The following is a 13,273-nucleotide window of genomic DNA, read 5'->3' on the forward strand; positions in this document are numbered from 1 at the left end:
AGGCTAATTTGTAATCAGCATTTGTACATAAACAAAATGTGCTTATAAGTATTGGATAGTTTGTTCTGTTGAGTAGGTTTAACTTTGCTACTTACAAGTTGGTTGATAATTGTTTAGGACATATTTACTTGTAGGTAAACACTTTGTACTCCACTGAGTTATTAGTTTTGTGGAATCTGCTAATAATCTAACAGTTGATTCTACTGATTGTGGAGCATGATAGTGAATGTTTTGTTTTGCAAGTAGATTTCAATTTTATTTGTAGCTTTAGTAAAAGTGGTCCTTTTTTTGTTGTTCAGCCATCTGTCATCTTAACTGCATAATCCACTTGAGGAAATGGGGTCTGAAGGTGATGGTATGTTTGGGGCAGGTGATGGTATGTTTGGTGGGCTGGTTTTGGGGGCATGGTGAGAATTCTGTGAATGCTATTGAACCCATAGGGTTTGTCCTCCATCCAAGATAATTCTACAAATAAAGTTAACCAAGGGAAAACATGATATTGATGTAAAGTGCAAATAGTTAAATTTAAGGTCTTATTATTAGCCGTGGGTTTAGGGTATTTGAAGAAGTAAATAATAACCTTGATAATATGAAATAATTTCATTTGATTTAAAAATTGACTTTTTAATATTTTCCTTTTTATAGTTTTAGGTCATTAAAAACTAGGTATTGAATAGAACCTTTTTAACTTCATGGTAGGCCTTTTCATAGTACTCATTTATTTTATTTAGTAAATATTTGAGTGTATGCTGTGTGCCTGGTACTATGCTAGTCATCAGTGTATAAAGATAATTAAAACATAGTTATGAGAAATTCAGTCTGGTAGACAGATTAGACATAATCTATCATAATTACCTGCTTCAGAGCAATAATGTGTGTAGTTGATAAGTACTTTTTGCTTATCTTTGTATCTCTACATTTCTGAATTATATTTTTAAAAGTTAACTGTTTCTCCTCAGTTTTCACATATGAATGGTTTAGATTGATGGGGAAAAATTAATTACCATATTTTAATCTTTTTAAAATCTTATATAAAGTCTTTTGTTCTGAGATTCCTGTGTCTCTTCTGTCCAGCTACCTAACCCCTCATCCGCTTCATGCCCCATGATTTTTAAAAAGTATCACTCATTTTAGGTTAGTTATTTTGCCAAGCTAAATTAAAATAACCCAAATCTATTAGGAGCAAAAGGAGTTTAAATAAAGTTAACATTGAACTTCAATAATTACCTTACTCAAAGTTAGTCTAACTATTCAGTTTTTTAAAAATATATTCTTAATTGATTTCAGAGAGGAAGGTAGAGGGAGAGAGAAACATCCATGATGAAAGAGAACATCCATCGGCTGCCTCTTGCACTCCCCACACTGGGGACCCAGCCTGCAACCTGGCACTTTCCCTGACTCTGGTGCATAGGTTAATGCTCAGTCACTGAGCCAACGCCCACTGGGCTAACTGTTCAGTTTTTGGTAGATTTTAGTTTTTAGAAAAATTTTTCTAAAGACTAGTTTTATCTCTTGAATGAAACTCTAGACCAGTGGTCGGCAAACTGCGGCTTACGAGCCACATGCGGATTGTGAGCCGCGGTTTGTTGCTCTTGACTAATGAGTTTGCCGACCACTGCTCTAGACAATTTGAAGTATGGTATAATTTTTAACAGAACAGACATTTTCTTTTCTTTACTCCTTTTTTTTTTTTTTTTTACTCCTTTTTTTTAAATAACAAACTAAAGGTGATGTCCACATTGTACAGGGTATAGAGTGCCACTTCAGTTATTGAATCTTTACATGTGACCTGTCTGGGAGTTTCAGGATCTTTATTCCTGGTGTGCTCAAACTTCATGATGACATACTTTGGTGTAGGTATTTTTCAGTCGTTGTGCTAAGGTACTTGGCCCAGTGTGGAGACACATCCTTTATTTCTAGGAAATGTTTCTATATTAATCTGTTAGTGATTTTCTCCATTTTATCTTGTTAGAGGACTGGATCTCTGCCTTTACTATTTCTTTTTTAATTAGTCAGTTATTGTCTTTCGCTTGTTTTTGCGAATTAATTTTTCTTCCTTTACTGTCTTTGTTTCTTTTTAGAGAGGGAATATGGTAGATGTCTGTGTATGGTCAGTTTGTATTTAACTGGTGCACATTGTACTCTGTGAAGCTCATAATACAAACTTTTAATAATATGTTAACCATTCGTAAATACCTGCCAATATTGAAATAAGATTTATATTGCACCATTTTGGCTCTCTGAGTAGCACCATGGTGGTTGGCCGAACAAGCTCCTTACCAAAGGGAGCCAAGAAAGAAGTGGTTGGTTGATTCATTTTCTAAAAAAGATTGTAGTGTTGTGAATGCACCAGCAATGTTCAATATAAGAAATATTGGAAAAACTAGTCATGAGAATTCAAGAAACCAAATTGCATCTGAGGGTCTCAGGGGTTTTGTTTTTGAAGTGAGCCTAGCTGATCTGCAGAATGAATTTTTATTTAGTAAATTCAAGCTAATTACTGAGGATGTTCATGGCAAAAACTGCTGGACATATTTCTGTGGCATGAAACCTATGACAAAATGTGCTTCATGGTAAAAAAAAAAAAAAAAAAGGCCTACCATGATTGAAGCTCATGTTGATGTCCAGACTACCAGTGATTATTTGCTTTATCTATTCTGTGTTGGTTTTACTAATAAAACACAACCATCAGATTTGGAAGTCTTTTTAGACTCAGCAGCAACAGGTTTGCCAGATCTGGAAGATGATTGAAATCATGGCCCGAGAGGTACAGACAAATGACTTGAAGGAAGTGGTCAATATATTGATTTCAGATAGCATTGGAAAAGACATAGAAAAGGCTTGCTAATCAATATATCTGCTCCGTGATGTCTTTGTTAGAAAAGACAAAATACAAGAAGCCCAAGTTTGAATTGGGGAAACTCATGGAGCTTCATGGTGAAGGAAGCAGTTCTGGAAAAGCAACTGGGGATGAGACAGGTGCTAAAGTTAAATGAGCTGATGGATATGAGTCCCCAATCCAAGAATCTGTTTAAAATCCAGACATTTAATGGTGACAAGTAAAAAATCCTATTTGTGATTTAAAAAATATTTACATTGAACGATAATAGAAATTTTGTTCTGAGACAAAACTTAGGTTGCTTTAAAAAAAATAAATGTACAGTATATGCAAAATAATATAACTGTAGAAGACTGTATAACTTATGGAAGACTAATAAACATCAAACTTAATAGAGTATTCCAAAACTTTGAGGCCTATATTTGTGCACCCTCATGTGTTTCTTCCCCACTTCCTCTCAGGTAACTTGTATTAATAAGTTACTTTTAAAAGTGGAAACTAGTAGTGAAGTATTAGTTTTGTATATTATTTACTTGTAAGGTTGTTTTTAAGCCATTCTAATTAAACCATTTAACTATATCATAGTGTTAATAAATTACCAAATTTGATACGCATTATTTAAAGAGGGGGATTTCATAGGTAGAGGTGGAGAGGGGAAAGTATTGATGGAGGCCTTAATTTTGAAAATATGTGTAACTGCAGCAAATGTACATGCCCATAGAATCTATCAATTATGCCTAATATTTGGGGAAGAAGAAGGAACTTAATTACCGTAGTGATCCACACTTTGTTAAATCCTTGGTTAAGTCTTGAAAAGGGCTTAGTTTTACATGTATGTATCCTGTAATATAAGATGGGTTAGGGCTGATGGATGCTTTTTAAATGTAGTTTTTGGAGCAAGGAGGTGTGGGAAGAGCAAGGAAAATACCTGAAATTACAATTGTGGGAATTTTGATTGCTGGCTTATTGGAAAATCTAGTGGATGCCTATGCCCATTGAGATGAATGATTATGGATGTATAGTAACATCTGTTTGCATGTGTGCATTTATTTTTCTGTCTGTCCATGCTGTAAAGTTGGAACCATTTGAATGTGCCAGGCATAGCGGGGGAAAGAATTTTGCAAAGGAATGTTTAATGATGTACCATGGAATCTTACTAAACTGAACTTGGAGGCTGATGGATAGAGAGTGATAGTATTAATGAATCTGAGATATTCATGAAGTTGAGAATGGAGGGCATGAATTATTTTGGAAAGGTCCAAGGTGTGGCCATAAGGTCCAAGGTATGGCCATAGGAGTGAGTGGCTGAGGATGGAGAGTAATAATGAGTTAAGAAATACAGCCCAGGGCCCTGGCTGAGTGGTTGTTGGTTGGAGCATTGTCCGTTCCCCAAAAGGTTTCTGGATCTGCTGGTCCCAACATGTATGGGAGGCAACCAGTCTCTCCTCCCCACTACTCCCCTCCTCCCTCTCTCTTCTCCCTTTCTCCTCTCTCTCTTCCCCCCTTTCACCTCCCCCTTATCCCCAAAAACATCAATAAAAACATATCTTCGGGTGTGGCTAAAAAGAAAAAAAAGAAAAAAGGTAGTCCAGAGTTATTGGGTTGGAGTCTGGATAGTTGAAGCAGGTTCTAAAACCTTTAGTGCAGTGGTTCTCAACCTTTCTAATGCCGCGACCCTTTAATACAGTTCCTCATGTTGTGGTGACCCCAACCATAAAATTATTTTCGTTGCTAACTCATAACTGTAATTTTCTACTGTTAATGAATCGTAATGTAAATACCTGTGTTTTCCGATGGTCTTAGGCTCTACAGCAGTGGTTCTCAACCTCTGGGTCGCGACACTGGATTTCAAAAGCATAGTATGAAAAAAAGAATTAAAATACCTCATAAATAATTGTTTTATATTGATTACTAGAAGCCCGGTGCACGAAATTCGTGCACGGCGGGGGGTTGTCCCTCAGCCCAGCCTGTACCCTCTCCAATCTGGGACTCCTGGAGGGATGTCCGACTGCCCGTTTAGGCCCGATCCTGGTGGGATCGGGCCTAAACGGGCAGTCGGACATCCCTCTCACAATCCAGGACTGCTGGCTCCCAACTGCTTGCCTGCCTGCCTTCCTGATTGCCCCTAACTGCTTCTGCCTGCCAGCCTGATCACCCCCTAACCACTCTGCTGCCAGCCTGTTTGCCCCCAACTTCCCTCCTCTGCCGGCCTGGTCACCCCTAACTGCCCTCTCCTGCAGGGTTGATCACCTCCAACTGCCCTCCCTTGCAAGCCTGGTCCCTCTCAACTGCCCTCCTTTGCAGGCCGGGTGCCTCCTAACTGCCCTCCCCTGCTGGCCATCTTGTAGTGGCCATCTTGTGTCCACATGGGGGCAGGATCTTTGACCACATGGGGGCAGCTATATTGTGTGTTGCAGTGATGATCAATCTGTATATTACTCTTTTATTAGATAAGATAGAGGACTGGTGCATGGGTGGGGGCCAGCTGGTTTGCCCTGAAGGGTGTCCCGGATCAGGGTGGGGTTCCCTTTGGGCGTGGGGCGGCCTGAGCGAGGGGCCTGTGGTGGTTTGCAGGCCGGCCACGCCCCCTGGCAACCCAAGGGGAGGCCCTGGTATCTGGAATTTATTTTCCTTCTACAATTGAAACTTTGTAGCCTGGAGCGGAGCCAAGCCTCCTGCTGATCCCTCCGGGGCAGCAGCCATTTCTGTGGCAGTTAATTCACCTTCTACAATTGAAACTTTGTAGCCTTAAGCGGGTGAGCCCGGCCAGGGTGTGCAGAAAGCTTTGCTTCCCCTGTTGCCGCCGGCAACCCTGGCCTGCTCTCTCAAGCTCCATTCTGCCGCCATTTGTTTGAATTTGTTTACCTTCTATAATTGAAACTTTGTAGCTTGAGTGGAGGCTTAGGCCTGCAACGGCTATGGAAAGCTTGGCTTGCTCTGTTACCTGGGAAACCTTGCTCTCTGTGGCTGTAGCCATCTTGGGTTGGGTTAATTTGCATACTCGCCCTGATTGGCTGGTGGGCGTGGCTTGGCTGGTGGGCGTGGCTTATGTAGTGGAGTGATGGTTAATTTGCATATTACCATTTTATTAGAGAGGATATGTTGAAGTGAGAATATCTTTGATATGTTGGGTTAAGTTAAATATTGATTTTACCTCTTTCTTTTTACTTTCCAAAATGTGGCTAGCAGGACATTTAAAATTACATATGTGACTCGCATTTGTAGCTTACATTACATTTTTTTTGGGCATTGATTTATATAAATATTACCAATAAGTAATATGAGGATTAAGAGGAAAGACATATGTAGGGGTCTGTAGAACCCAGTATAAGAATCCTGTGGGAGAGACTTATTTTCATTGAGTTCTTTGGTGCTCTCTCTTTGCTGTTCTTTGTGCTTGGTATTTCCTTCTATTCAGTCCATCTATACCTCTGCTTCTTCTGTCCCATAGATAACCTCAAGGAGTATGCCTCATTTTTGTGGAGGAGAGAAATGTCTAGAACAACTACAATAGAAAGCATTATAAAAGAGTAACCATGTAAATAGTGGACAAAGTATTCATAAGAGGAAAAATAGTTACTTCTGGCTAAACTTATTTCAAACGACCTTAGAAGATTTTTGAAAGTTCGCATTACAAGGAGGTTTTATGTCAAGCAGAGGGGGCATCATGAACAAAGGTAATGAGGAGAGAAACACTGAAGTATATTTATGGAACACCTAGTAGATATGGAACACCCAGTAGATCCATGTGTGGAGATCTGTATAAGAGAGTAATGCAAATTAAGGGAAGTTGGGGGACAGATTATCAAAACTTTTAACAGTGAAATTATGAGTCTGAAACTACTTAGTTGTATAAAGGAAAAGGACAAAATCCTATACGCACATGTAACAAGGAGACCTGACCTAGTTTGAGTGCTCAAGTAATTACATACTTCAGGTGAACTACAAACTTCCTCTACGTCCAAATCTTAATGTTATGCTTTCCTTTTTTTCCCAACTACCAGTACCTCCTTATTTCAGACTCTCATAGTTTCATATTGTTATAACCAACAACCTAAATTGGTCTCATATCCTAATTGCCCTTTTCAATTTATTTGCTCTTCAGTCAGATTGACTTTTTCATTATGTCAGTTTCTTCCCTACCCCTACATTTCCTGAAATTTGGAAAGAGTTTGTAACTTTTCATTCTTTGTTGGATTAATAATAAAACTAGAGACCCAGTGCACGAAATTCGTGCAGGGGAGGGTCCCTCAGCTGGGCCTGCACCCCCTCCAATCCTGGAGCCCTCGGGGGATGTCTGACTGCAGTTTAAACCGCCAGTCGGACATCACTCTCGCAATCCGGGACCCGCTGCCTACTAACTGCTCACCTGCCTGATCGCCCCTAACCACTCTACCTGCCAGCCTGATCACCCCTGCCTCTGGAACTCTCCATCCAGCCTGGTCACCCCTAACTGCCCCTTTGCCTGCCTGGCCACGCCCTAAGTGCGCCGCCCCCCCCCCCCCCCTGCCGGCCTGCCTGATTGCCCTTAACCACTCTACCTGCCTACCTGATCACCACTGACTGCCTCTGCTTGCCAGCTTGATTGGCCCCTAACTGCCCTCCTGTGGGCCTGGTCGCCCCCTAACTGGTCTCCTACCAGCCTGGTTGTCCCTAACTGCCCCCCTGCGGGCCTGGTTGTCCCCTAACTGCCCGCTTGTCATCCTGATCCCCCCTAACTGCGCCCCTGCTGGCCTGGTCGCCCCCTGCCAGCCTGACCCCTCCCCAAATGCCCCCCTGCCGGCCTGGTTGACCCTAACTGCCCCCTGCTGGCCTGGTCCCCCCCGCCCCCCAAACTACCCTCCTGATAGACTGGCCACCCCCTAACTGTCTGGAAAGAAGTTGGACTTCTGGAAGATGTCTGGTCGACTTGGTCTAATTAGCATATTAACCTTTTATTAGTATAGATTCTTTAATTTATGCTGAGAAGACTGGGCAGAATTATATAATGTCCTTATTTTGGGAAGGTAAGATGTATCATTTCTAATACGTTTGTCCTATTAATATGGTTAATAATAATTAAGAGATGCTATACTATTATTACTCATATTCATTGATTGTGAACAAGACACAGCATAGACAGAGCTTATAGTTTGGTAGAGAACAAGTAAACAGGGTCTCTCACATATACTAGTAGCATAAGGGCTGTATTGGATTAAACTGGGGAGTACAAAAGAGAGTAAATTTACTAAGGGGGGGTGGTTGGCAAAGGAAGCTTTCCCAAAGGTGATGACATCTAGGCTGAGACCTATATGAGTTGGAGTTAGCTAGAAAAAGGTTGGGATGGTAACGAGGAGAAGAGTTACTTGCTAAAATAGCATCATGTATGTAAAAATCCTGGAGCATGGAAAGCTAGTTAAGAGAGTTAGTGGCAGTGGCTGAGCCTGGGTCGTGTAGTATATCTTAGGCCAGTGGTCAGCAAACTGCGGCTCGCGAGCCACATGCAGCTCGAGAGCCGCGGTTTGCCACTCTGTTGACTAATGAGTTTGCCGACCACTGTCTTAGGCCATGCTAAGAAGTTTGCCTTTATATCCTGAGTGCAGTTGAGTAATCATGAAAGATTAAGCAAGTGATATGATCAGATATATATTTTAGAAAGATCACTAGTATGGAGAATTGGCTCGGAGGAGATAATATTGGAGACAGGAAGAACAGTTGAGTCCCTTCCAGACTTCTAGGGAAGAGATCAAGATAGTCTGAATTAAAGTGGTAGTAGGGGCTTGGGCATTTCAAGGAGGTAGGATTGACTTGACATGGTAAATAGATGTGAGTGAAAGAGAAGGTGGTGGTGAAGTTTCTGGCTTGATCAACTGGTTAGGTGGATGGAAGTTTTGAGAGAAATTTGATGTGTTAGGTTTGAATATATTGAGTACTTCTGGGACATAGAGGTGTTTAGTAGAAGTGCAATTGTAATTCAGGAGACAAAGACTAAGCTGGAAATAAAGATTTGCCGTTAGGACTTTAGAAATGGCATTTTGAAGCCCTGGGATGGATGAAGTCACTCAGGGAGCCTGGGCTTGAGTGAAAATAGTCCAGCATACTGGGGAACTCTCACAATTAAGGCCTGGAATAATTTTTAAAAAATGTGTTTTAAACATCTTTCATGGATTGCTTTAATGTCTTCAAGAGTTGTCCTTACGTTACAATTAGGTATAACATACTCTTTTAAAAAATTAGGCAAATACAGATATCTTTTACTATCCAAAATCTCTTTGGTTTGTGAGTTCAGTTAGTGAGAATTCAGTAGTCCAGAGTATTTTGAAACTATATGTAGGATTGCTGGTGGAAAATTCTTTCAGAAGTTTGGGAAAACAGATAATGATTAATCATCATTTACATATCATTTTAACTCTATACAGTAACATTTGGTAAAGGTAGTTCACATGTTTTATAATATGTGTTTAGTTTTATAGTATGTATGTATGTATTTATTTTTTATTGACTTCAGAGAAGAAGGGAGAGGGAGAGTTAGAAACATCAGATGAAAGAGAATCATTGATTGGCTGCCTCCTGCACGCCCTAAACTGGGGATTGAGCCCGCAACCAGGACATGTGCCCTGACAGGAACTGAAATATGACCTCCTGGTTCATAGGTCAGTGCTCAACGACTGAGCCATGCCGGCTGGGCTATAGTATTAATTTTAGGGTAACCATATAATTTATCATCTAAACTGGGACACTTTTAAGAGTGGAAGAAGAGTGCTTTTAATAATTTTGCTAGAACAACAGGCATAAAGTGGAACTCCTGAAAAACTTGAAGATCTTACAATTTTTTCCCTAATTGTTTTTGTGAAGTGCTAAGAAATGAGATGAAAACAGTGATAATAGTAAAGAAGGGTTTTGTGGCTTAATAAATTTGCAAAATGTTAGATGTAAAGTTAATGTTTTTCTGCTGGACTTCTTGGGACCTTTAATATGTTAATATGATTTGAGAAGGGAGGGCATGGCAGGGAGTTATAGATCTTGAATTTCTTGAATTTGTTTTGTCACAGAACCCTATTTCTCTGAATATCTATTAGCATTATGAACCTAATTTGGAAAATGCTGATTTAGGGTATTCTATCATATAAATTGGAGCTCTTTCATGTGAAGCTCTGTCAGATTGCTTCTTAGTAGTAAGTTTTATTTTGGGATTTTGATTGGTGATGTCTAGGCAGGTAACTATGTTAAAATAAGTAAAATTTGAAGTTTAAAAAATATAACCTCAATTATATTTTCTGGAAAAATACTGCAGTTGGGCCCTGGCTCTGGGTTCTTAGTTGGTTAGAGCGTCATTCCCATGTGCCAAGGATATTATTGGTTTGATTCCTGGTCAAAGCACATACAAGAAGCTAATGAATGCATAAATAAATGGAGTAGCAAATTGATGTTTCTCTCTCTCAAATTAATCAGTTTTATAAAAAGAAAAATACTGCAGTTTTGTTACTAAGGGAACTTTGGGAATTGAATAGGAGTTGATTGAACAGATTTTAAAAAGGCCTTTTTGTGGTATTTCTGCCATACTAGGCAAGTATGCTTGCATTTGTTTCTTTTTAGCATTTTAAACTTAGGATTCAGGGATAGGTATTGTTTCTCTGTCACAGAACCTATCTCTACATTTTTTATCCTCAAATGGGAAATTATGCCTTCTAGATTTAGGAAATAAAGAATTGAATTTCTACTTTTAAGAACATTGGCTGCTTTTGAGTTTTTGGAGAAATGATGTGGAATTTGATTAGTTCTATGTTTAAGGAAAGACATTGAAAAAAAGTTTGGCCTTTTTGATTGATTATGATAAGCTCATTTTTCATTTCACTTTTTAATGGCAAGAAAAGCTAAAATACTCTTAAGATAACCATAGTACATTTCTTTCTGTTGGCTAATTTACAAATTATCCTTTAGACATCACAGTTAAACATATCTTCTATTTTTGTGCTTTTTAAAAAAATTACTCTTTGTCAGTAACTTTGGCATTGCGCCTTATCTTTTTTCCTTCCTTCCTTCCTTTCTTTTTTGTTAATATTTTGGGGGGGGGGGGTGTTAAAATGTATGCTGTTAGAGTTTTTGGTGCCAGAAGTTTGTGAATAGTTCATCTTCCCTTTCCATAAATTTCAGGAAGATTGTGTAGTATGTTTTTATGCTTCTCATCTTGAAATGTATTTTTTATGTACACTAGTGAAATTTTTCTAAAGAGAATATGGGCATTTTCTTAAACTTGATTTCACTATAAAAACTTTGCATGTAAATATTAATCATAATGCTGTTTTGATGATTATGATCTGTGTAAGTTTTATAGTAGTTTAGCAATTTTACCTTATGTAGAATAAGGCATTTTTTGTTGTGAAGTTGTTTCTCTTATTTATGATTAACTAGAGGCCCGGTGCACGGATTTGTGCACTGGTGGGGTGTGTGGCCTGCGGGGATTGCCAGCTGTGGGAGCGCCGCTCATCCTGGTCAGCCAAGCAGCTGTGGACCCACCCTCTGAGTGGCTGCTCCTGCTGTGGGAGTGCTGCTCATCCCGGTCAGCCGAGCAGCCGAGCAGCGGCGCTCCCACTGTGGGAGTGCACTGACCACGGGGGGCAACTCCTGCGTTGAGCGTCTGCCCCCTGGTGGTCAGTGCGCATCATAGTAACTGGTCGACCAGTTGTTCTGTTGCTGGGCTTTTATATATATAGATAATATAACTGGGTACAAGAGTTCTATTCTGTGTAGAAATGGAAGAAATATTAATAGGTTTCTGATGGAATTTGAAAGAATACTTAGGCAATCTGTCATTGCCAAGACTTCAACAACTTTTTCCTGAAACCTGTTTTTTTCTTTTTAATATTTTTTTGTAGTTTGTGAAGAATCATTCCTAGGGCTTTTTAGAGCATTGTGTAAATCTTTTTCTAAACTTGTTTTTCTCTGAAATCTATAAATTAAGACTGAAATATGATCAACTTAGTTATTTTTCTGGTGCACTCTAGACAGTTTTTAAGATTGGGGAATCTTGTCATAGCTGATTTGGCTCAGTGGATAGAGCGTCAACCTACTGAGTGAAGGGTCCCTGGTTCAATACCTGTCAAGGGCATGCACACCTTGGTTGCAGGCTCCTCTTTAGCCCGGGTGGGGGAGGCAACCAATCAATATGTTTCTCTCATATTGATGTTTCTCTTTGTCTTCCCCTCTCTCTTTAACTCTGTAAAAATCAATGGAAATATATTGTCGGGTGAGGATTAACCCTTTGCACTCGCTTGCTTTTTTCTCGATTCCTTTATTCTAATGCTAACCATGTCGAGTCACACTCGACATCCGAGTGCAAAAGGTTAATTTAAAAAAAATTTAAGTTCTCTCTAAAAAAAAAAAATGATTGGGGAATCCTGGGGAAAAGGAGTCATCTGAATCTTAAGTAGTTAAACAATCTTTTTTATAACCTTAAGCTTTATTGTTAAGTGGAGGGAAATCTCTTATGATGTGCCACAGGGCTGTATTATCTTGACCTTGTTATATTCAAAGTTTTAAGGATGACTTGTATGAATATTTAAGAGGTAAAACTCTTAGGTTTTGTAGATGGTACAAAACTGGGAAAAATATGTTAGATAACAGAATCAAGGGGAGTTAATTCATCATCATCATCTCTTGGTCATTTACTAGGTGCCATGTACTATATTTAGCTTAGGTGATACAGAGATAAGTACTTGCCCTTGAAGAGCTCAAAGTGGGGGAAGGAGGTAGACTAGAAAAATCAACAATTTACAACACCAGATGATTAAGTGCTGTAATAGAGGGTGTAGTAAATGATGATAACTCAAGTAAATGATGAACTAGAAAAAAATGTTTAACAGTACTAAATATGAAGTTCTACTTTAAAATTTTAAAAAATTATATTCAAGAATGAGGAGGTTTAACTTAATAGCAGTTCATGTGGAAAAAAAAGTAAAGCTTTTAGTTAACTACAAGTATTTTATGAGCAACAGTATGATTGAACAACAGTTGCTACTCCCATTCCCTGCTGAAACATATTGCATCCTTCCCCTTGCCCAAGTAAAACAAACCAATCAGCCTAAAATGTGAATGCCTTCTTCGGTTACATAGGTAGAGATACTGTGTTCATAATAAGGGAGTAATACTGCTGTATTCAAGATTAGACAGACCACTATCTGGATTACTTAATTCACTCTGAGTAGGATGGACCATCCCATGGACTGCAGAATGCTCAGAGAACAGTGATTATGGTGGAAGGGGGTCTAGAAACCAAGTCAATTGAAGGAAAAGAGCCCTCTTAACACATTTTAAAGACAGACTCTGTGGTACACAAATAGGATAACCTTTTAGAATCATTGGGTAAAAGTTAGAGGAAATTTTGATTCACAGACTTTTCAGTAATGTAGGCTACTATAAAGTTAGGCTGTGAACTCTTAGAAGTGTTTCAGCAGC

The 13,273-nt window shown here is 39.3% G+C and overlaps 1 protein-coding gene and 1 pseudogene across 3 annotated transcripts in view; both read left to right on the forward strand.

Moving 5' to 3' along the window:
* PIAS1 (protein inhibitor of activated STAT 1) overlaps window positions 1-13,273 on the forward strand; it is a 128,492-nt gene that overhangs the window by 15,513 nt on the left and 99,706 nt on the right. The gene's annotated exons all lie outside the window — the stretch shown is intronic.
* On the forward strand, window positions 337-4,714 carry LOC307097561 (small ribosomal subunit protein eS1-like; annotated as a pseudogene). The gene is made up of 2 exons: window positions 337-355; window positions 2,249-4,714. The product of its transcript is annotated as a small ribosomal subunit protein eS1-like (transcript).

This window comes from Cnephaeus nilssonii (genome assembly GCF_951640355.1).
Source record: "Cnephaeus nilssonii genome assembly, chromosome: 4".
NCBI lineage: Eukaryota > Metazoa > Chordata > Mammalia > Chiroptera > Vespertilionidae > Cnephaeus > Cnephaeus nilssonii.